Source organism: Boleophthalmus pectinirostris, unplaced genomic scaffold, assembly GCF_026225935.1.
Source record: "Boleophthalmus pectinirostris isolate CB_2022bp ecotype Guang Dong unplaced genomic scaffold, ASM2622593v1 HiC_scaffold_9, whole genome shotgun sequence".
NCBI lineage: Eukaryota > Metazoa > Chordata > Actinopteri > Gobiiformes > Gobiidae > Boleophthalmus > Boleophthalmus pectinirostris.
This window is the reverse complement of record NW_026571541.1, coordinates 30,660,131-30,684,367: the sequence shown is the minus strand read 5'-3', so window position 1 is coordinate 30,684,367 and position 24,237 is coordinate 30,660,131. Positions and strand designations below refer to the sequence as shown.

Genomic DNA, 24,237 nt, shown 5'->3' with positions numbered 1-24,237 from the left:
GTTTACTGCCTTCTGCATTTTTCCAAAGACACCAAATATATGAAGCGAGACAGACATGTCAAACTCAGGTCCGGGGGCCAAATTTGGCCTGCAATATAATTATATTTGGCCCGCGAGATCCTATCAAATATGTATTAGAGCTGCCCACCGGATACAGATACTAGGCTATAGAGACATTATTTAAAATTTTGTTATTATTTTATATTTTACTTGTTCTGAATTCAATGTTTAAGCAAAATTATTATTAAACATTTATTTTAATAAGAAAAGTTTTAACATTACATATCTCGAAAGAAGAGAAAACATGCAGATGTTGTTGAATTTTTCCAATAAATATTTAGTTTGGCCCACGACTTAGTTCCAGTTTTTAATTTTGGCCCTCTGATAGTTTTTTTTTTTTTTTTTTCTCTCTTTTTTTTCTGAAATGGTGGTTGGTGATGGTGGTTACTTTGAGAATTTTGCTGTTTAACTACATATTACTTAATTCCATATATCTTACTTTATATAGTTAATGTCTTTTGTTTGTATATCAAATGTAGAAAGTGGTAAAAATAATGACCAAAAAAAAAAAAAAATTGAATGCGAGGATGTGTCCAAACTTTTGACTGCTCCTGCACATTTTCAAGTTCTCAAGAGAAAACGTCCTTAGCTCTTGCTGTACATTTTCTTCGAATCAGAACACACAGTTCATGCGAGAATTCCTTTCCAACATTTCCGTCAAACGTACAATTTGCAAAAACCTGCTCGCGCTTGATGGAAGTAGATTGATAAACGATAATAGGGCTCTCAGCAAAATGGCGTCGGACACTTGAGCAGGGATCTGTGGAGCTTTCAGGTGTTCAGGACTGACAGCTCCCCGTCCTCTGTTTACAGGGTGATGGCTGCAGTAATGACGGCTGTGACTCGAGGACATCACTTCTCATTTGGATTCACTTACGTCAAGACGCAGACAGCTCCAGCAGAACTGCACTCTCCACTGAGAACGACGTGTTTCAAGAGAGACGGAGAAGTCCTGTACAAGATCTGTTCTCAAGACAACGAGACGGCGACTAAAAACGTACAAACACACTTACAGGCAGCGGTGTAGTGGGGATTTTTAGAGTGGGGCTACGCGATTAGTGACCTCATCGATGTGATTACGTTAACGCCGTTCATAATCACTCACAGAATATAAATCATAGGCTACAACATGTGCCCAGGACTGAACCAGGACTAAACCAGGACTAAAACAGGACTGAATGAGGACTAAACTAGTTATAAACGAGGACAAAACTAGCTCTAAACCAGGACAAAAACAGGACTAAAATAGGACTAAACCAGGACTGAACAAGGACTAAACTAGTTATAAACCAGGACTAAACCTAGGACTAAACTAGAACAGGACTAAAAGACTAAACGACTAGACTAAACTAGAACCAGGACTAAACTAAACTAGTTAAAACCAGGACTAAACCAGGACTGAACGAAGACTAAACTAGTTATAAACCAGGACTAAACAAGCTCTAAACCAGGAAAACACAAGACTAAAACAGGACTAAACCAGGACAAAACTAGCTCTAAACCAGGACAAAAACAGGACTAAACCAGGACTGAACAAGGACTAAACTAGTTATAAACCAGGACTAAACTAGCTCTAAACCAGGACAAAACAGGACTAAACCAGGACTGAACAAGGACTAAACTAGTTATAAACCAGGACTAAACTAGCTCTAAACCAGGACTAAACCAGGTCTAAACCAGGTCTAAACCAGGACTGAACGAAGACTAAACTAGTTATAAACCAGGACTAAACAAGTTCTAAACCAGGACAAAAACAGGACTAAACCGGGACTGAACGAGGACTAAACTAGATATAAATCAGGACTAAACTAGCTCTAAACCAGGACAAAACAGGACTAAACCAGGACTAAACAGGACAAAAACAGGACTAAACCAGGACTGAACAAGGACTAAACTAGTTATAAACCAGGACTAAACTAGCTCTAAAGGACTAAACAGGTCTAAACAGGACTAAACTAGTTATAAACCAGGACTAAACAAGCTCTAAAACAGGACTAAAATAGGTCTAAACCAGGACTGAACGAAGACTAAACTAGCTCTAAACTAGGACTAAACTAGAGATAAACCAGGACTAAACCCAGCTCTAAATCAGGACTAAACCAGGACTGAACGAGGACTAAACTAGCTCTAAACCAGGACTAAAGGACTAAATTAGCTCTAAAACCAGGACTAAAATTAGCTAAACTAAAACCAGGACTAAACTAAATTAGCTCTAAACCAGGACTAAACCAAGACTGAACGAGGAATAAACTAGATATAAATCAGGACTAAACTAGCTCTAAACCAGGACAAAACAGGACTAAAACAGGACTAAACCAGGACTGAACGAGGACTAAACTAGCTCTAAACCAGGACTAAATTAGCTCTAAACCAGGACTAAACTAGTTATAAACCAGGACTAAACCCAGCTCTAAATCAGGACTAAACCAGGACTGAACGAGGACTAAACTAGCTCTAAACCAGGACTAAATTAGCTCTAAACCAGGACTAAACCAAGACTGAATGAGGACTAAACTAGTCTAAACCAGGACTAAATTAGCTCTAAACCAGGACTAAATTAGCTCTAAAACAGACTAAACCAGGACTAAACGAGGACTAAACTAGCTCTAAACCAGGACTAAATACTAAACCAGGACTAAACTAAAAACAGGACTAGGACTAAACCAGGACTGAACGAGGACTAAACTAGATAACCAGGACTAAATTAGCTCTAAACCAGGACAAAACAGGACTAAACTAGCTCTAAACCAGGACTAAACCGGCAGCAGCAGTAGTAGCAGTAATAAACCCTTCAGAACAGACCAAATATCTAGATAAACAGTACATTTCAAAGCTGTTTTACACTTGTTAGCTCTCCATAACCTTTAGCATTAATATTAGCATAATGCATTCTGTTTTGCAACTGTTTCCTCACTCTTACATAACAGGCTCTGCTCTCGCTCTCGCTCTTTTTACCTCCTGTACCGCGCTATTAGCCAGGATCCTTCAAGACTTCATTTTAATTAGAGACACACATTTGAGAATTAGGTCGCTTAACCTCCTCCGCTCCTCCCTCCTGGCCCGCTCAGGCTAGTCCCTCATCTGGACAGCTCTCCCCAGGCTTTGTGTTCTTTGGCCGGGGCACTGATGTTCCATGTTCCCCTGTGCTGGTAGTGGACACTCCGGGCCAAGTTCTGGAGTTACAGAGCGAGAGTTCCTCATCACGTCATAGGAGCAGGCAGTAAACAGCATTCTCACATGCTTTTAACATCAGGAGGAACAAGTAGCGCAATAGTTAGGGCGAGCTGGGGAATACGTGGGGTCGGGTTTTCAGATTATATCACCCTAAATCAAAAAGCGCCGTGGGGTAATCCTCGCGCTAGGTTCTGCTGATCAGGTTCACTGCGCATTTCTCTGATCTGGCCAAGATTTTAAAACTTTGATCAGGTTATTCATCTTGTTTTCAGATTTATTATCTGCTTACCAGTTCTGATACGACACTGACGTCTAATTGTCGGAGTGGCGGCATTTCCATTTTTTATCAAACGTCCCAGGACTCCTTTTTTTTTTTTTCTTCTTCCTTGGTCAGAGTGGCAGCACTTTAGCTTTTTTGTCAACATTCCACCATTCCGACACACAAGGTAATTATTAAGTTGCGGCGGCACTCTTTTCGGGACAATATTTTCACAGACTGGCAGCGTAGAAGGCGTAGGAGGCGTAGAAGATGTAGGAAGCATAGGAGTCGTAAGAGGCATAGGAGGTGTAGGAGTCGTAGGAGGCATAGGAGTCATAGGTCGTAGGAGGCGTAGAAGTCGTAGGAGTTTTAGGTCGTAGGAGTCATAGGAGGCATAGAAGGTGTAGGAGACATAGGTCGTAGGAGTCATAGAAGGCATAGGAGGTGTAGGAGTCGTAGAAGTCGCAGAAGTCATAAAAGTCGTAGGAGATGTAGGAGGCGTAGAAGTCGTAGGAGGCGTAGAAGGCGTTGGAGGCGTAGAAGGCGTTGGAGGCGTAGAAGGCGTTGGAGTCATAGGAGTCATAGGAGGCATAGAAGGTGTAGGAGACATAGGTCGTAGGAGTCATAGAAGGCATAGGAGGTGTAGGAGTCGTAGAAGTCACAGAAGTCATAAAAGTCGTAGGAGGCGTAGAAGGCGTTGGAGGCGTAGAAGGCGTTGGAGGCGTTGGAGGCGTTGGAGTCATAGAAGGCATAGGAGGTGTAGGAGTCGTAGAAGTCGCAGAAGTCATAAAAGTCGTAGGAGATGTAGGAGGCGTAGAAGGCGTAGGAGGCGTAGAAGGCGTTGGAGTCATAGGAGGTGTAGGAGTCGTACGAGACATAGGAGTTGTAAGAGTTGTAGAAGGCATAGGAGTCCTAAAAGGCATAGGAGTCGTACGAGGTGTAGGAAGCATAGGAGTCGTAGGAGGAGTGGTAAGAGTGGTAAGAGTTGTAGGAGTCGTAGGAGTTGTAGGAAGTGTAGGAGTCGTAGGAGGAGTAGAAGGTGTACTAGACGTAGGAGTCGTAGAAGTCATAGGAGTTGTAGAAGGCGTAGGAGTTGTGGGAGGCGTAGGAGGCATAGGAAGCGTAGAAGGCGTTGGAGGCATAGGAGTCGTAGGAGTCGTAGGAGTCGTAGAGTCGTAGAAGTCGTAGGAGTCGTAGGAGTCGTAGAAGTCGTAGGAGTCGTAGGAGTCGTAGGAGTCGTAGGAGTCGTAGGAGGCGGAGGCATGGGAGTGGTAAGAGTCATAGAAGGCGTAGGAGTGGTAAGAGTTGTAGGAGTTGTAGGAGTCGTAGGAGTTGTAGGAAGTGTAGGAGTCGTAGGAGGAGTAGAAGGTGTACTAGACGTAGGAGTCGTAGAAGTCATAGGAGTCGTAGAAGTCGTAGGAGTCGTAGTCGTAGGAGTCGTAGGAGGTGTAGGAGGCAGAGGCATGGGAGTGGTAAGAGTCATAGAAGGCGTAGGAGTGGTAAGGGTTGTAGGAGTTGTAGGAGGCGTAGGAGGCAGGGTGCACAAAAGGAGGCACGGTCCACGCGACATATACAAAAGGTAACGCTCCAAACTACGAGTAGGTTGTCAGAATGACGACATAAAAGGTGTTGGAATGGCTGCATCAAAAAGTGTCGGAATGGGGGCTTGTCGAAATGATGGAATGTCGGGGTGGGGTGTTTGTCAGAATAAGGGTTGTACACCAGTTGTAGTCTAGATGTAGTTTATTTTCAGATAACTTGTCAAGTAAAATTATCTTGATGCATGGATGGATAATTTCACTACTTGTAAGTCATTTTTTGATTGATTTAAGTGTTTATATAGTAAGATTCTGGCTTTTTTGCAGTGTAGTACGTGAAAATATGAAGAAATGCTCCCTTGAAGTTGTTGAAGAATTGTCAAAAACCTAACCTCGCCCATTGTGGTAACTTACAAAGAAACAGCATTGAACTTTTGTTAATAAAAAAAGTCATTACAGATTAATTTGTAATTCCTAGTCCTCCAAATGGAAACAGGTGAAAGCACTGATAGTTTGTCATCACGTAACAGCTACCAAAAAGCAGCAGGCTAACAATGTGTTACTTCCAGGTTTGCAGATGATGAAAACACCATAATGAGACGGAAACAGCACTCAGCAGTCTCATCTCTACTGGGACAAGACGAATTCACCTAATTACATTAAAAAAAAATGTTTTATGCGTGAATGAATCTGAGACGCAACCAAAATCACGACCTGGATAATACCTAAAAATGTCTCCATTAAAATACTAACCTGGATGTGTGTGTCGCTCCGAACACATTTAACAATCTGGAGCAGCTCTCACTGAAAGAGATCGGGAAAAGGCAGAATGTGATAATGACTGTTCGAATCTGATTGGTCGAAGCGTCACAATAGCAGAATGAAAAAGTCAAAGTTTGGTTAAATCCAGTTGAGAGAAAAGCACACAGGACATCTTCCCAGTCAACAAATGCACCGGCCAAACTAACTAGTCTGTACTGATGCTAAAATAGGCTGAAGTACGTCTTTGGTGCCGCCATGTTTGCTTTCGTTCATTTGGGTGCTTCACCTTTGGCCTCCACACAAACCTAAATCAGGGTTCCCACTCTTTTTCACTTACAAAATTTCAAAATTTACCATGACTTTTTCATGACCTAAAGTGAATTTTCCATGAATTTACGGCACCTACATGTGTAGAAGTGATCAGACTTTTAGGGCTAAATATGAAATGTTAATCTTTTCCACCCACCTTATGGTTTGGTTTTATAGTTTTTTTAACATTCAAAATACTGTCAGTGAATTTATTGTCGGCTCTTTTTGGAAATAATCATAATCGCCTAATGAGAACTTAACAGAACACTGTAGTTGTGTGAAAGAGATACTAAAATTCCATGACTTTTCCAGCAAAAGTGGCGTCGCATCTTCACTTTTTATTCCGCGTTTAGACGAGCGTTTTGTGAGGAAATCTGCATGCATACGGTGACACAAAAGTGTGTGGAATTCAGGTATGCTTGTACTTAAAGCAACAAGGGAATCTTTGGACATACAGAAGTTTTCACGCCACGCATTTTCATCAGCTACTCCTTCCACAAAGTTGTCCCACTATCGACTGGTTCCCAGGTCTCGCCTGCGACGAACTTGTTTGTTTCTGTGTACTGTATGTATGTGACATAAACTCATACACGATGTGAGCAGATCTGACCAGAGTTTTGCGTCTTGGGCAGTGTAGACGGAAATGCTACGCCAGAATGTACTGAACTTTTCCACTCTGGAGGGTGGTTTCAGATTTTTGCGTTTCTAAGCCCCCAAAACACCGGCACCGTCTAAACGAAAGGCACTTCTGATAAAATATTTTGTCGTTTTCCCCGCAAGTGTTCTCGTGTAAACTGGCCCTAATTTCCATGACTTTTCCAGGATTTCCATGACCGTGGGAACCCTGCTAAATGCTGCGATGTGATTGGTCCACATGCTACTGGACGGAGAATCCATCTTTCTGTACAAAGTTACTAATCCTTCTCTTCTGTCCATAACTTTCATATGAAGCGGACCTCCCTTGCCACAGACAGTGTGCAGTACTTCCTGTGTGTGCTCTCGGTGATAGCCTTTGTTTATATTCGTGGCCCTGCTGGACTCCCTGACACTCCGGAGGCGCAGAGCTGGAGAGCAGTGGTCACACGTACACACGAGTGGTCAGACATGAGTGGGCGTGGGACATGGGAAGTGCTGCTGGGCCTGATAGACCAGAGACCTCCACAAGTGGAAAACACAGATATTAGATCGTATCTGCCAGGCTGGGACCGAACCAGGATGGGCCAGTGTTATTGGAAACTCGCACGGTCAATAAGGGGACAGTGAGGACAAGGGGGAAGTCCAACCAGGAGACAGAACACAGACGGGGCAAGCTTGTGTCAGAATATAAAGCGATTTTACACTATCCAAGAAAAGAATTTGCCTATAAAACTGTTAAAATTCCTTGACAGTTTTTAATAAGCATGCAAACAGCACAATTCCTGATTTGCAGACAGTAAAAAAGCACATAAAAAAGGCACTTGGGGAAAACAAATTCAAATTGTATATGAAAAAAAATTAGGTACAGCTCCTTCAATATGCAGAATTACTCATAAATAAAGCTGTAACAAGGAACATTAAAGGGCTCATTTTATGCTATTTTCTGATCTATGTTATAATGTTGTTTCCTCGTCGCAAACAAACCTGGAGTTTTGTTTCATTCACACATTTTTAACACACAAACCCTTCATATTTAGGCTTCTCTCAAACTGAAAACACTCTGTTCCACCTTGTGATGTCGTGGCAAGTTGTTCTTTTGCAAGTCTCAAGCTACGTTTATATGACGACGGTCTAAACAGAAGATGCTAAAGTGGCATCGCATCTTCATTTTTTATTTTGGGTTTAGACAAGCGTTTTTGGGAGGAAATCTGCGTGCATATGGTGGCGCAAAAGTGTGTGGAATTCGAATATGTATGCATGCCAGACGGCTCGGTGGTGACAATAGATGGTGATGTATTTGACGTAAACGCATACGCGACCTGAGCAGATCTGACCAGAGTTTTGCGTCTTGGGCAGTGTAGACGGAAACAGTACGGCAGAGCGTATTCAAATTTTACACTCTAGAGGGTGGTTTCGAAATGTCGTCACCGTCTAAACGAAAGGCACTTCCGATAAAATATTTTGTCGTCTTTTACCTGCAAGAGTTCTCGTGTAAACAGGTCCTCAAGTAAGTCTCAGGTCTTTGACCTCAAGTCCGAGTCAAGTGCCAAATCCAAGACAGGCAAGTCCAAATCGAGTCTTGAGTCACTGGCCCATAAGTCCAAATCAAGTCCAAACCATCTGCTTTGAGCTTCAAGTCAAGTCAAGTCTTTAAACCAAAGCACTTTGGTTTTTGCAATTTATATGAGTTTTAAACTAAACTGTACTTAAAAAGTCATGGTGTATTTATACAAGAGTATTTATATAAGAACTGTAGAAATGCAATTTTTTCCTTTTTAAATGTTTTGACAAGATCTTGTGAATCATTACGGTCAGAATAGAAAGAATTAAGATTTAAAAGTGTAGTTATTTTGTCATGTGTCTGCACTGAAATGGGAGGATGATGTTCTATGTAGTTCCCTCTGTTTTACAGTATTGTAATTACTGCAGTACATTTGAGGATACCACAACACAGTACTTCAATTACGTCCAAAATAACAAACAGAAGTGAGACGAACATGTTCCAGTTTGTTTCTGTAAAATTAATCACCGCATTTATCAAAGAGTAAATTGAAATATTTTCTAAAAACATATTTTTTAGGAGAAGCATCGAGTCTAATCAAGTCACAGGCCTCAAGTCAGAGTCAAGTCCCAACTCACTGAGCTTTAAGTCCAAGTCGAGTCCCAAGTCTTAGTCTATTTTATCTTCACAAGAATGATTAAGACAATTTCAGGATCCGAATTTCCAATCTACTGAACAAAATGTAAAAAGGTCGCTGTTAATTTGAAAACTACCACTACATGACATCACAAGTTGGAGCATTTTGAGTTTTGGAGATGCAGACAGACTAATAATAAAGGATTACTCAAACATGTGTGAAAGAAATAAAACTAGGGTGACCAGAATTTCAAAATCAGAAACTGGGACACTCAGTTTGTGGTGGTTTGTTATAATAAAATTGTGAAACGAGTGCGTAATTAAGGACGAATTGTTACTCACTCTGCAATTCATGATGATTTTTTTTGTGTTTTGGTCATTTTTAAGCAGCTTTTATTACCTGTTTTACTTGAACAAATGTAAAAATATGCCTCTCTTTAGCTTTGGCAGGATCAAATTGGTCAAAAATAGGGAATTTTTTTGTACAAAACTGGGACAAATCAGTGGTTTTGGATAAATTTGCTGGGACAGAGGACACAGAGCTCCAAACTGGGACTGTCCCAGATCAATAAATTAAACAAAACACAACTCCAGATACGTTCTCGATGAAGTAACAACATTATAACATGCCTTAAAGCCCAAAAGAATCCATTTTGTGTAATATAGGACCTTTAAAACTCAAAACGCCAACAGCACAAAACATGGATCCGTACACAATTTCTACTTTCAAATTTCCAACTCAGCAACCTTCAGTTCATGTTTTGGCAGCCATGTTGGACAGACCCATGTGCTGTTGGCGGCTCGAGCTGCAGCTCCCCGGAATCGTCTGCTCCGTGACAGATGCAGGGGCTCAGGCGGTGACAGCGTGTGGCCAGGAAAAGGGGACCGGGCTGGGCTGAGGGGCCTGACGAGGTGAGGGGGGAGTTTGGAGATGGATAAACAGATCTGACTCCAGCCAAGAAGTAGCAGTAGTAGTAGTAGTAGTAGTAGTAGTAGTAGTAGTAGTAGTAGTAGTAGTAGTAGTAGTAGTAGTAGCAGTAGTAGTAGTAGTAGTAGTAGTAGTAGTAGTAGCAGTAGTAGTAGTAGTAGCAGTAGTAGTAGTAGTAGTAGTAGTAGTAGTAGTAGTAGTAGCAGTAGTAGCAGTAGTAGTAGTAGTAGTAGTAGTAGTAGTAGTAGTAGTAGTAGTAGTAGTAGTAGTAGTAGTAGTAGTAGTAGTAGTAGTAGTAGTAGTAGTAGTAGTAGTAGTAGTAGTAGTAGTAGTAGTAGTAGTAGTAGTAGTAGTAGTAGTAGTAGTAGTAGTAGTAGTAGTAGTAGTAGTAGTAGTAGTAGTAGTAGTAGTAGTAGTAGTAGTAGTAGTAGTAGTAGTAGTAGTAGTAGTAGTAGTAGTAGTAGTAGTAGTAGTAGTAGTAGTAGTAGTAGTAGTAGTAGTAGTAGTCAGTAGTAGTAGTAGTAGTAGTAGTAGTAGTAGTAGTAGTAGTAGTAGTAGTAGTAGTAGTAGTAGTAGTAGTAGTAGTAGTAGTAGTAGTAGTAGTAGTAGTAGTAGTAGTAGTAGTAGTAGTAGTAGTAGTAGTAGTAGTAGTAGTAGTAGTAGTAGTAGTAGTAGTAGTAGTAGTAGTAGTAGTAGTAGTAGTAGTAGTAGTAGTAGTAGTAGTAGTAGTAGTAGTAGTAGTAGTAGTAGTAGTAGTAGTAGTAGTAGTAGTAGCAGTAGTAGTAGTAGTAGTAGTAGTAGTAGTAGTAGCAGTAGTAGTAGTAGTAGCAGTAGTAGTAGTAGTAGCAGTAGTAGTAGTAGTAGTAGTAGTAGTAGTAGCAGTAGTAGTAGTAGTAGTAGTAGTAGTAGCAGTAGTAGTAGTAGTAGTAGTAGTAGTAGTAGTAGTAGTAGTAGTAGTAGTAGTAGTAGTAGTAGTCAGTAGTAGTAGTAGTAGTAGTAGTCAGTAGTAGTAGTAGTAGTCAGTAAGTAGTAGTAGTAGTAGTAGTAGTAGTAGTAGCAGTAGTAGTAGTACAGTAGTAGTAGCAGTGGTAAGTAGTAGTAGTAGCAGTAATAGTAGTAGTAGTACTAGTAGTAGTGTAGTAGTAGTAGTAGTAGTATAGTAGTAGTAGCAAGTAGTAGTAGTAGTACACATAGTAGTAGAAATAGTTGTAGTAGTAGTAGTAAGTAGTAGTAGTAGTAGTAGTAGTAGTAGTAAAGTAAAGGAAATTGTAGCGGCAGTAGTAGTGATAGTAGAAGCAGTAATAGTCCAAGTAGTAGTAGTAGTAGTAGTAGTAGTAGTAGTAGTAGTAGTAGTAGTAGTAGTAGTAGTCCAAGTAGTAGTAGTGGAAGTAGTAGTAGTAAAAGTAAAGGAAATTGTAGCCGCAGTAGTAGCAAAAGTAGAAGTAGTAATAGTCCAAGTAGTAGTAGTAGTAGTAATAGTAGTAGTGACATTAGTAGTAGCAGTAGTAGTAGTAGTAATAGTAGTAGTAGTGAAATTAGTAGTAGCAGTAGTAGTACTAGTAGTAGAAATGAAAATAGTAGTAGTGGTAGTAGTAATAATAGTAGTAGAAGTAGTAGTAGGAGTGGAAGCAGTAGTAGTAGCAACAACAGTAGTAGTAGTGGTAGTAATAGTAGTAGTAGAAGTAGTGGCAGTAGTAGTAGTAGTAATAGTACAAGTAGTCGTCGTCGTCGTAGTAGCAGCAGTAGTAGTAGTGGTAGTAATAATAGCACAAGCAGTAGTAATAGTAGTAGGAGTGAAAGTAATAGCAGGACTAGTAGTAGCAGTAGTTGTGGTAGTAGTAATAGTAGCAGTAGTAGTAGTAGTGGAAGTAGCAGTACTAGTAGTAACGGTAGTAAACCCCGCATCTATATTATCTCTCCGTAATAAGTAGTAGTAGTAGTATTAGTACAGTAGCAGCAGGTCTGGAATCGGGCGAGGGTGTGAGGAGGTGAAGGGGGTGGGGCTATGGGATGGGGGGGGGGTTCGGCGTTGGATAAACAGATCTGATTCCCAGCCAAAAACCCTCCTCCTCCTCCTCCTCCTCCTCCTCCTCCTCCCCTCGTCCTATAACCCCCGGTTCAGACTCGGAGTGTAGATCCATCAGATAGCGGCGTTAGTCTGCTCTTGTTTACACTGGAGGATGGATGGTCTTCTGCGAGCCAAGAGATGGTGATGTTATGGGGGTCTACAAACAAACATCTCGAGCTCCGTGAAGGCCCCGGGGACGTGTGGGTCAACGTGGAGAAAAGGAAGAGACCAGAACGTTTACATTCAAAACACGCAAATATAAATACTGAAATTATTTAGCGGCATGGTTGTCATCACGGTAACTTTGTGTTGCAACTTTCAGAAAACAGGGAGTTGGAAAGAGCAGATTGAGAAAGAAAAGAAGGAAAATAAAGTTAGAAAATGATAATACTTTGCTGAAGAACTATGCAATTTTCTGATCTATGTCATGTTGTTGTTTCCTCATCACGAACGTACTTGAAGTTGTTTTTTGTTTCATTCATTCTTTAATGGATAAATCCTGCGTGTTTAGGTTTAGTTTTTCTCTCAGGAAATACAACAAGTAATACAGGATGTGCTCCACTGTGTTTTTAAACTCCACAAACCTTCATTTAAAAAAGGTGACGTCCAAAGCTTTACCTATGACGCAACTAAACAGGGTGTTTTGAAAGCTCAGAGAAGACGACTTTGGATGAATTTACGGACAAAACCGTGTTCAATTTTGTAAGTAGCCAGTCGGGCGCCACCTAGTGCCTCCGCTCAATTTAATTTCTTTCCAACAACTAGGTCAGCAATCGGAATAAACTAGACCATTCGCAAAAACCCTAGAAGTGTGAGTTCGGGCACCAGCCAATCAGCGAAGAGCCATACATTCTGTGTTGGCAACGATTCCCGAGACCGAGGATTTAAAGCCAGAACAAAGAGAATGTTTGGTGAATTTCATCAAGGGGAAAGACGTTATTTCACTTCTTTCTGGGGATTTGGGAAAAGCTTAATATACCAGTTAGTCCCGTTAGCGGTGCATTACATACGTCACGACCAAATAACAGCGATTGGTTAAATAAAAAGTACCCGCCTGCCATCCTAATGCTGCGAGGTTGCTGCAACATTTCTACTGTTTCTATGAAGTGAAACCGGCTGATGAATCAGGCTAATCATTTTGTTTCCTCATCACAAACAGACCTGGAGTTGTAATTTGTTTCATTCACGCATGTTTAACACACAAACCTGCATATTTACTTATTCTTTCAAACTGCAAACACTCTGTTCCACCTCGTGATGTCATGTACAAGAAATGTTCCAATGTGTTTTTTAAACTCTACACACCTTCACTAGAATCATTTGGATAATTTCAGCCCTGGAATTACCAATATCTGCTAAACAAAAAGCACAAAGTTGCTGTTAACTTGGAAACTACCACTACATGACGTCACAAGGTGGAACTTCTGAGCTTTGGAGATGTAGATAGACTCAAACATGTGTCACGCAGGTTTTTGAGGAGGTAACAATATTCTAACATGGCTTAAAGCTCACAAGACTCAAATTTGTGTATCATAGGATATTTAATGCAACTTTTCAAAGTGTTGCATTATATCAAACTTGACCTCCGTAAGGTAAAACCACTAACCCATAACCCATCTCACCTAATATAATATAATATAATATAATATAATATAATATAATATAATGCAATATAATATAAATATAATATAATATAATATAATGCAATATAATATAATATAATATAATATAATAATTGGATATGTAGAGCCATAACTATTTCAAAGTTTTGCCAAAATCCACAATCAAAGTGAATATATGTTCAATTTCAATGTATCCTGTGTGTTATTTTGTGGTTTAGCAGTAGTACAAAGGCTGGACACAGAATTATTGACAATAAAAGCCACAGCCCAGCGTCTTTGAAAGGCCGTTTAAATTTAAACTGAAGAACACATAATGCATTCTTGTGGCTTTAATTCTCTTGTAAACATGTTTTTGGTCACCTTGGGAGAAGGATTTCACATTTTCTAACTTAAAATAAGGTCTGCATTTGGAAAATATACTTTATAAACTTCACTTCCATTCCATTCCTGCTGTCAGCCGTGGGAATGAAAAATGAAAAAGTAAACAACTCTAACACATTTATGAACACAATTTGGCACTAGAATGAGTCCGGTGACGGTTCATGAGCTTAAAAACTGTGAAGTCCAAAGCTTTAAGGATGACGCGCTACCGTATTTTTCGTACTATAAGTCGCTCCGGAGTATAAGTCGCACCAGCCAAAAAAATGCATAATGAAGAAGAAAAAACATATAAGTTGCACCGGACTATAAGTCACACTTTTTGGGGAAATTCATTTTAGAAAATCAGGGACCAGGAACCAACATTTAATCTAGAAAAACAAGTTATCGTAACAACAATAGAATCCATTGAATCCATTGAATGCTTCATCCTCGGTGTCACTTCTGAGCAACTCCGCGCAACTTTGGTTGTCACTGAAGTCCAGGTTTCCGGGAAAGTTGCATGGTGCACCTTTCCCGGTTGCCATGAAGCTGTGTTCGCCATCCCTGCTTTTCGCCAGTCCCTCACAAGTTTCCGTTTTCTGTTGCATATTTCATTACTTGCAGCAGGACAGTGGCTTTTTCTGCAGGAGACATGCGCAGAAAACTGATACACAAGCCTAGAGCCTCTCGCAGCTGTCGGTCTGAAAATTTTAATATATAAATCGCACCGGAGTATAAGTCGCAAGAAACACCCAAACCATGAACCAAAAAGTGCCACTTATGTTCCAAAAAATACGATAAATGGGGCATTTTGAGTGCACAGAGAAAACGATTTTCGATTCATTTAAGAACGAAACTTTGCTAAATTTTGTATGATGTGTGTTCTTTAAAAGGCTCCATGTTACTCTATTTTCTGATCTATGTTATAATGTTGTTTCCTCATGAACAACGACATGACAACATCGCCTAAAGCTCAGAAGAGTCCATCTTGTGTAATATACGACCTTTAAACTGTAAATTCCACCATAAACTTCTGACCTGTCCTCCAGCTAAGTTTTAAACCCAACAAGATTTACATTTACGCTAATCCAAACTGGACATTAACGAGTATTACCATCAATCAATATTAGATCTGACTTTTAACTAAATGAACCATAATTTATAATAATAACTCTCTGAAGGTTACACCAACTCCGCCGCACAACCGCTCGGCGAACTCTTGGATAACGTCGCGTGTTTTTGGCATCACATTGCATCACATTGGACTGAACCCTGTAACCAGATGGTGTCCTTGTTGAAACGTCTCTTACAGCTGGACACGCAGCACTGGGTCATAAATACCGTTGGGCTCCACACGCCTCGGTAACATGCGTATGATGATGAGGATCTAACGGAGAGGCATTCAGTGTATATACAGCGGGGACAGATGGGAGACAAGATGGAGACGATATGGACTGTGTAGGGCCGCGCGGCTGATTACATTTCAATCACGTTTTAATTAAATTGTTTTCATATAGTGTCAAATTCATTAGGGTGTTTTAATGCAGAGATCTACAGCTAAGAATTAATTAGTCATTAGCCTAGTTTTATTATAGTGTGTTCTATTCTTGTCTACTCCTATACTCTTGAGAGCTTTAAGTCAAGTTAGAACGCAGTTACAGCCTCAAAAACAGACCCGGAGTTGTGTTTTGTTTCATTCACACATATCTGAGTAATTCTGGTTTATTATTCTGTTATTATTCGACATCTCCAAAGCTCAAAATGCTCTGTTCCACCTTGTGATGTCATCAAGCTGTAGTTTTCAAGTTAATAGCTACATTTTACTTTTTACTTTTTTGTTCAGTAGCTATTGGAAATTCCAGGGCTAAAATTATCTACATTGTTCTAGTGAAGGTGTACGAAGTTGAAAAACACAGTGGAGCACGTCTTGTGTTACCACATGACATCACAAGGTGGAACAAGGTGGTGTTTTCTGTTTGAGAGAAGAACTCAGGGTTTGTGTGTAAAAACATCCATCCATTTTCTTACGCTTATCTGGTGCTGGGTCGCAGGAGCAGCAGTCTAAGTAGGGAAACCCAGACTTCCTTCACCCGAGACACTTCCTTCAGCTTCTCTGTGGAGACCCTAAGGCAGACATGTCAAACTCAGGCCCGGGGGCCAAATTTGGCCCACAATATAATTATATTTGGCCCACGAGATCATAAAAAAAATGTATTAGAGCTGACCCGCCAGCTACGGACAGACTATAGAGACATTATTTATTTAAAATGTTGTTATTATTTTATATTATGCTTGTTCAATGTTTAAGCAAAATTATTATGAAACATTTATTTTAATAAGAAAAGGTTTAACATTACATATCTCAAAAGAAGAGAAAACATGTAGATGTTGCTGAAATTTTTCAATAAATATTTAGTTTGCCCCACGATTGAGTTTGAGTTTTAAATTTTGGGCCTCTGTGAATTTGAGTTTGACACCCCTGTCCTAAAGCATTCCTAGGCCAGCCGAGAGACATAGTCCCTCCAGTGTGCTCTGGGTCTTCCTTGGGTCCTCGTCCCAGTAGGACAAGCCCGGAATAGCTTGTCCAGAAGTCATCCGGAACAGATTCCCAAGCCACCTCAGCTGGCTCCTCTCGACGTGGAAGAGCAACGGCTCTACTCTGAGCTCCTCCCGTGTAACTGAGCTCCACACCCTCTCTCTAAGGGAGCACCCACACACCCTGCTTTCGGTCATTACCCAAAGCTTATGACCATAGGTGAGGGAAGGAACGTAGACTAACGGTAAATCGAGATCGATATAGCAAACGCATCACTGCCGACGCTGCACCGATCCGTGTTAAAAATGTGTGAATGAAACAAAACACTCCAGGTCTGTTTGTGATGAGGAAACAACATTATAACACCGATCAGAAAATAGTCAAATTTGGGCCCTTTCACATTCCTGGTGTCATTGAGGCCAGTAGCAGTGCTTGGGTGCATAATTTGGCCATGGAAATAATTCAGTACCATAATCGCTTAACTTTATTTACTAGAGTCAAACTTGAGCAATCCGACAGCGCATAAATTCATGCATGGTTAAACTTTAAACAACTGGCATCGATTTCAGCTGTCAGTCACACTTTCAGAGCAGTTAACACTCAAATGAAGCCATAATACCAATCATTATGCTCTAATATCATAAAGTAAAGACTGATTGGATTCCTCTGTGTTGCCGTGGTTACCGACAATCATTAGTCCATCTCCATGTGTGGCACTTACATCACACGGGGTCCAAGTCCAATTTTCATACTGAAGTGAGTATATTAAAGCAGATGTATTACACCAAATCGACTTCTGAGCTTCTGTTCTTGTTTCAGATTCTCATTTACCCTCTGCGTGATCCTCGGAGGATTCAGCAGTGTCACAGAGTCATTTTGGTACAAATAAAAACAAAAAACCCTATTCATTAGCGTTATCTGCAGCTATAGAGATAGAAACCAGTTTTGTAATGTGGAACTCAGTGGATGGTTCTTTTATTAAGTTGTTTTAGGTGAATTTTGCACTTTAAAATGCACAAACTATAACATATATAACATGATCCACGCACGTCTTAAATTAAACATGCCACTACACAACCCAAAACATGCTACACACGTCTCCAGGAAGAACAGCTGGTAGTAAAGGTCAATTAAATACAATCAATCAATGAACCTGCGACAACGACAGGTGGAAATGAGCACTGGTGCTACAACCTGGTACAATGGTTCTCTCCTGTTAAGGTTAATGCAAATCGTGCTCTGTTCCTGTCTCATTAAATAAATAAACTAAAAATGGTAACTATATTCCACAAAATAGGCCTTTTTTTAAAGCAACACTGTGTAACTTTCTGGAGGTGTGCATCACCTGCATGATGGAAATATAACCCCGTCCTCCAAGCCAAGTAAGAATCAGATTTGTGGAGAGATGAGCCCGCTCACAATAATCTGCAGAAGATCAACTAATACACCTTGTATCACCTTGTCATGTCATTAAGAGGTAACCCAGAAAGTGTCCTCTCTCACTTTCTCTCTCGCTCACATTTTACTGTTGCCAGGCTGGCGCCACCTAGTGCCTTCACTGAATTTCATTTCTCTCCAGCAACTAGGTCAGGAATCAGAATACACTAGGCGGTTCGCAAAAACCCCGGAAGTGCAAGTTCGGGCACCAGCCAATCAGTAAAGAGCCATACATTCTCTGTTGGCAACGAATTTCCAAGATCGAGGATTTAAAGCCGAAACAAAGAGAATGTTTGGTGAATTTTATCAAGGGGAAAGACGTTATTGTCCTTCTTCCTTTTGGGAAAATCTTAATATACCAGTTAGCCCTGTTAGTGGTGCATTACATATGTCATGATGAAATAGCAGCGATTGGTTACATTAAAAAAAGTACCCGCCTACCATCAATTGAACGAATTCTAAAGCCACGAGGTCAGACGGTTTCTACGAAGTGAAACCGGATGATGAATCAGGCTAGTTCTGAAGTCCTTCACCAGACTCTTTCTGATGTGTTCTGATGTCAGCACTCACATTGGGTCACATTACTACATACTACTGAGTGTCCGACATTAGCACAGAAAGCAGCACATCTGAGTCTGGACCATAGACGCCATAAAGTCTCAGGACTCAGGGAGTGCGGCGTCACCCATAGTGTTTGGTTCCAGTCAAATGAAGCTCATCGAGGCTGCAGTTACAGGGGCAAATCTGGAGCTGAATTCCATGTTTGGAATTTCGATCACACGTTTCACAGCAAAGAAGGAGCTAATCCGAAGCTGTTGAAAGCCCCTTCTGTTGTTTAGCACGGAGCAGACGCTTAGCAACGCTGTCAATCAAACCTGTTGCCAACACTAGCGGACTCGACCTCAAAATAAAAACACCAGGATCATGTACATATATAGAGCGGGTTAATACAAACATTTTAGCAGCAGTTACAGAGACGGGTGGTTATTTTGAATTTGAGCCAGGGTCAGTGGAGCCAGAAGCACACCCCTGCTCACTTTTTATTCATTTACATAAACATACAGGTAACAAGGAACGTTAAAATCTGTATATTTTTGCACTAATCTTTTCCTATTCACTGCCTAAACTATAATACTTTTTAAATTAGACTTTATACATTGTTCAGTTTCTTGCAGGAAGACAAATGTCGCGAAGGCAATTACATCTCCTCATGTATTGTCTTTAAAAATAGCCAAAGTTAATGAATATTAGTGCACAGTCCTTGCACAATAAACTTATCTCATTGTTTTTCGCGTTTACTTCAGACCTTGAAAAAAAAATCTAACTTTCTCGAGTCAATTTTTTCCTTCTGCTAACAAAGCCTGCGGAAATAGGATGCTTAAGGTTTTAGAAAATAGAAAAAAATAGACAAATCATAACTAAATAAACCTTATATCTGTTAAAACGATGAATAATGACAGCATGAAAACGCACGCGGAATGAAAGTGAAAACGCACCTCCGCTTATTCACTCCATCTTGTTTTTGATGAAGGTTACGATACGCCGTGCATTCTATTAGCCAATATATCAGACGCCGCTCTGCATATTATGAGAAATTAACATTAAAAATTCATAGTGTTATTAAGCTGTAAAGACTAAGGTCGTGTTTGAGGACAGCAGGGGAATTTTAAATAAGATAGAGTTTGGGAAATATGTGAATTGTCCGAAAATGTTTGAATGATGAAAACGTGCTGTGGAGATTTTGACCACAGAGATTCACCATCGTTCATGTTCGTATAAAATGTGATTCTGTTTTAATTAAAGATATTATTGACTGTGGTGAGCTGACAGGATAATGCTCCAAATAAAGTACCAGAGCGATGCTATTGGAGGAACTGAGGTGCGGGTCAAATGTAGAGGACTTCAACTTAAAGGCGCTGTACCCAAAAACAGAACTAGTTCAGTGTTAAACAGTGCAGTAGTGATGCAGGAGGGTTGGATAAGTAAAGAGGGTGTGGGCTGGGTGCTGTTGTGGGTACAGTGTGGTTTGGGTGTGGTTTGGGTGTGGATTGGGTGTGGGTTGGGTGTGAGTTGGGTGTGGGTCCAGTGCAAATTGGGTGCAGGTCCAGTGTGGGTTGGGTGCAGGTTAGGTCAGGTGTGGGTCTGTATGTGTCAGGTGTGGGTCAGGTGTGGGTCGGGTGCAGATCCAGTGTGGTTTGGGTGCAGGTCTGGTGTGGGTCAATGTGAGTCGGATGTGGGTTGGGTGTGAGTTGGGTACAGGTTCGGTGTGGGTTGGGTCCAGGTCCGGTATGGGTTGGGTGCAGGTCCGGTGTGGACTGGGTGCGAGTCGGATGTGGGTGGGTGCAGGTCCGGTATGGGTTGGGTGCAGGTCCGGTGTGGGTGGGTGCAGGTCCGGTGTGGACTGGGTGCGAGTCGGATGTGGGTGGGTGCAGGTCCGGTATGGGTTGGGTGCAGGTCCGGTGTGGGTGGGTGCAGGTCCGGTGTGGACTGGGTGCGAGTCGGATGTGGGTGGGTGTAGGTCCGGTATGGGTGGGTGCAGGTCCGGTATGGGTTGGGTGTGGTTCCAGTGTAGGTTGGGTGCAGGTCCAGTGTTGGTCATGCACAGGTTCGGTGTGGGTTGGGTCCAGGTCTGGTATGGGTTGGGTGCAGGTCCGGTGTGGACTGGGTGCGAGTCGGATGTGGGTGGGTGCAGGTCCGGAATGGGTTGGGTGCAGGTCCGGTGTGGGTTGGGTGTGGTTCCAGTGTAGGTTGGGTGCAGGTCCAGTGTTGGTCATGCACAGGTTCGGTGTGGGTTGGGTCCAGGTCAGGTATGGGTTGGGTGCAGGTTCACTGTGGGCTGGGTGCGCGTCGGATGTGGGTTAGGTGTGAGTTGGATGTGGGTTGGGTGCAGGTCTTGTGTGGGTTGGGTGCAGGTCGGATGTGGGCTCGGTGCGGGTCTGGTGTAGGTTCAAGTCCGGTGTGGGTCCAATATGGGTTGAGTGCAGGTCCGGCGTGGGTCTGGTGCGGGTTCAAGTCCAGTGTGGGTCCAGTGTGAGTTGGGTACGGGTCGGGTGTGGATCATGCGCTAGTCCAGGTCTGGTGCGGGTCAGGTGCAGGTCCAGTGCAGGTCGTGTTTGGGTCTCCGGTGGGTGTGTCCATTGCGTAGCGTTTCTCTGTTGTTTCTCTGGTAACACACTCTCCAGATGATCGACAGCTGCCCCCGCACGACCACCGCACACAAACTCCACAGCCTCCACACTGTTCTCGCTTTTATACTAAGACAAAATGTTTAAGACACGAGGAAACCAAGTGGACAAATAAGCAACATGTGGGGAGAGGCGCAGGGAAAGAAGAAAGAAAATGTGTGGCTCGTACAGGGAGCGAGGAGAAAAGGAGGTGAGGAAGACAGGAGAGTAATGGAGGAGGACAAGAGTTGAGGAGGAGAAGGAGCAGGAGAGAGATGAGATGTGGAGGAGGAGGAGATGAGGAGAAAAAGGAGGAGAGAAGAAGAAGTAGAGGAAAGGAGGAGAAGCAATGGAGATGAACAGCGGAGGAGAGGAGTGGAGAGGAGACATGGAGCAGTGGAGGAGGAGGAGAGGAGAAGAAGTAGAGGAAAGGAAGAGGAGCAGGGGAGAGGAACGGAGGAGGAAAGGAGTGGAGGAGGACAAAGCAGGGGTGAGGAGAGAAGGAGAAGTGGAGGAGAGGAGAGATGATGAGGAGAGGAGGACGGGGGAGAAGATGAATGGAGGAAATGAAGAGAGGAGAGAAGGAGAAGTGGAGGAAAGAAGGAGGAGCAAGGGAGAAGAACAGAGGAGGAGAGGAGTGGGGGAAGAATAGTGGCAGAGAAGAGAGGGAGAGAAACAGAGGATTCGGGGGGAGAAGGAGACAAGGAGAAGTGGATGAAGAGGAAAAGGAGGAGAGGAGAAGAAGTGGGGGAAAGGAGGAGGACGAAGGGAGAGGAACAGAAGGGGAGAGGACCAGGAGAAGGAGAGGAGAGAAGGACAAGAGGAGGAGAGGAGCGGAGAAAAGCATAGGAAGAGGAGGAAGAGAGGAGTGGAGGAAAGGAGATGAGGAGAGAAGAGAAGGAGAAGTGGGGGAGGACAGAAAGAGGAGGAGAACAAATGGATTAGAGTACGAAGGAAATAAAACCTAGTAGTTGTTGCTGGAACCACTCCGCCTTATCAACACACATCCTCGTCTCCTCTCGTTCTGAGTAAAACGGACAGAAGGATTGGAGCTAAATTTAGAATTATAATTTTATTTTGTGTTTTTCGAGGGCTCGTCTGTCCTCTCTTCTCCTAATATCACGGGTCTTATTGAGCATACAGCTACGAACAATGAGAAGCACGAGTGGATTCTGGGCGCAGATGTTTGAGGGATTGTGTCCAAGAATTCACCTGGAAATGAGCTCTTTTTTCCACGGGATTAAAAGCCCAAAGAAATACAACTTTGAGGAAAAATATAAAGCACTAAATTATATGCCTGGGTCAACATCTCGCCAAAAAAGCAACAGAGAGTAGTCCGTAAAAATGGGAGTTAGCGGCTTTTCATACACGATGCCCTTCCACATTTTTGAACCAGGAGTGGGCAATGTAGATTTAAGATGATTTAAGATTTTATTGTTGGTTTTTAAAGCTTTGAATGGACCAGGGCCAGTTCCAGACTTCAAGACTTAAAACCAGGGGGGACAGGGCCTTTTCTGTGACCAGGACTAAACTCTGGAACGTTCTGGCTCCCCATGTCCGAGAGTTTTAAGGCTTCTTTTTAAGACCCACTTTTACTTTGTCTTTTAACACCGCCAGGTCCAACACATGCGGCTGATAAATAAAAGTTTATTCCTACCGCTATCAGGGTGCACGCCTGTCTCCCCCTCCCTCCCTGAGATGGGCGGAGGAAGGGCGGCTCACTCAGAGCCTACGTCACGTTTGGAGGGCGGAGCCTGTGCTTTCTCAGGACGGGCGGGGGGATGAGCGGTAGTCGGTCTTTCATAGTTCCTGGTCTGTGACTGTCTCCAAGAAATCAGTAAGATTTCAGAACTATTGTGTAATGGATGTTCCAAAACCTAAATTGTGTTTGTATATGTGCAGAAGATACAATGTGAAAAGAGTTATTTTGTATGAGATGGGCCCTTTAATATTACTGTGCAGCTGTACAATAGTAAAAACTTTTGTGTAAACATGTATCCGACTTGTGTTTCTCCCATACCTTCTGTTTAAACAGTAGTTTCCGTCGTTGTTTCATTCCAGCATTACAGCGCCCCACACTCTCCAATGCAAATGTGGACACTGTGAGCCGGTTAAACAATGCACCAAGGCGTAGAAAGCATCAACACCTCTCCTCCGTCAGGGCGGCTCACTGTCTGCATCCACCCGGAGCCCTCTCTCTCTAAGCTCTTTTTCTGTCCACTTAACCATGAAGTGCAATTCTCCGGCTGTCCCTGTGGGGGCGATCAGAGCCGGATCAAGGACTGCATCCAAATGTACGGCTCTGCTCCTTAACACGGGCTTTTATGCACTGACAGGATTGCACTGGAAACAACAACACAGGGCGCAGACGTCATTTCAACCTCGCTTTGTATGTTGTATTAAAGGGCCCGTGTTACGCTACGTTCTGATCTTTGTTGTAATGTTGTTCCCTCATCACAAACAGATTTAGAGTTGTGTTTTGTTTCATTCACACATGTTTAACGCACAAATCCTGTATATTTAGAGTTCTTTGAGTCTGAGCAGACGATAAAAACAGCAAGAAAAAAATCTATTAACAAAATTCAGCACAAATCTGTCTCAAAATCACTACGTTTGAAACTTTATTCGATCTCAAACTCTGCGCAAAACACTTAAACTTTTCAGTCTTGAAGTACATTTTTAAACGGCTACTTTAACACTTTTGCTTAACTAGATTTTATCATGTGATACTTCTACTTTTACTTGAGTGTTTTTTGCTTTTTACTTAAGTAACAAAGTTGAAAACATCTGCAAAATACAGATACACACACACTAAACAGATTCTCTATCACTGGCCACACAATGGGAGATTTTCTGACTCTGATTCAGACACACAGATACACACCCCGGACCAGATCATTGGTCATGAACTAAGCGGATTTGGAGAGACAGTGTTCAGACTGGGGAGTTTACCTTGTAACGGTCCACTTCGCATTTCCTGACACAGAACACTAGTGTCATGTACTGATACTAACAGGTGCGCCTTTGAAAAATGATCGATATGTCGCCTTTTAGTTGTTTATATTTGATTAATCAGTCAGTAGTGCCTCCGTTGACCAAATTTAGTATTAGTTAAAAAATGATCATCTTATTTATTTATTTGTAAAGGGACAGCACATATTAATGAGCATGTAAAATATAAATATGTAAAGATTACAGCTCGTGTGTCTAATTTCCATTGTCAGTCCCTCGGCAGGCTGACATTGAA

The 24,237-nt window shown here is 42.1% G+C and overlaps 1 protein-coding gene across 1 annotated transcript in view; it reads right to left on the bottom strand.

The window, feature by feature from the left end:
• Window positions 1-24,237, bottom strand: part of LOC110168350 (protocadherin-16-like) — a 477,426-nt gene that overhangs the window by 399,747 nt on the left and 53,442 nt on the right.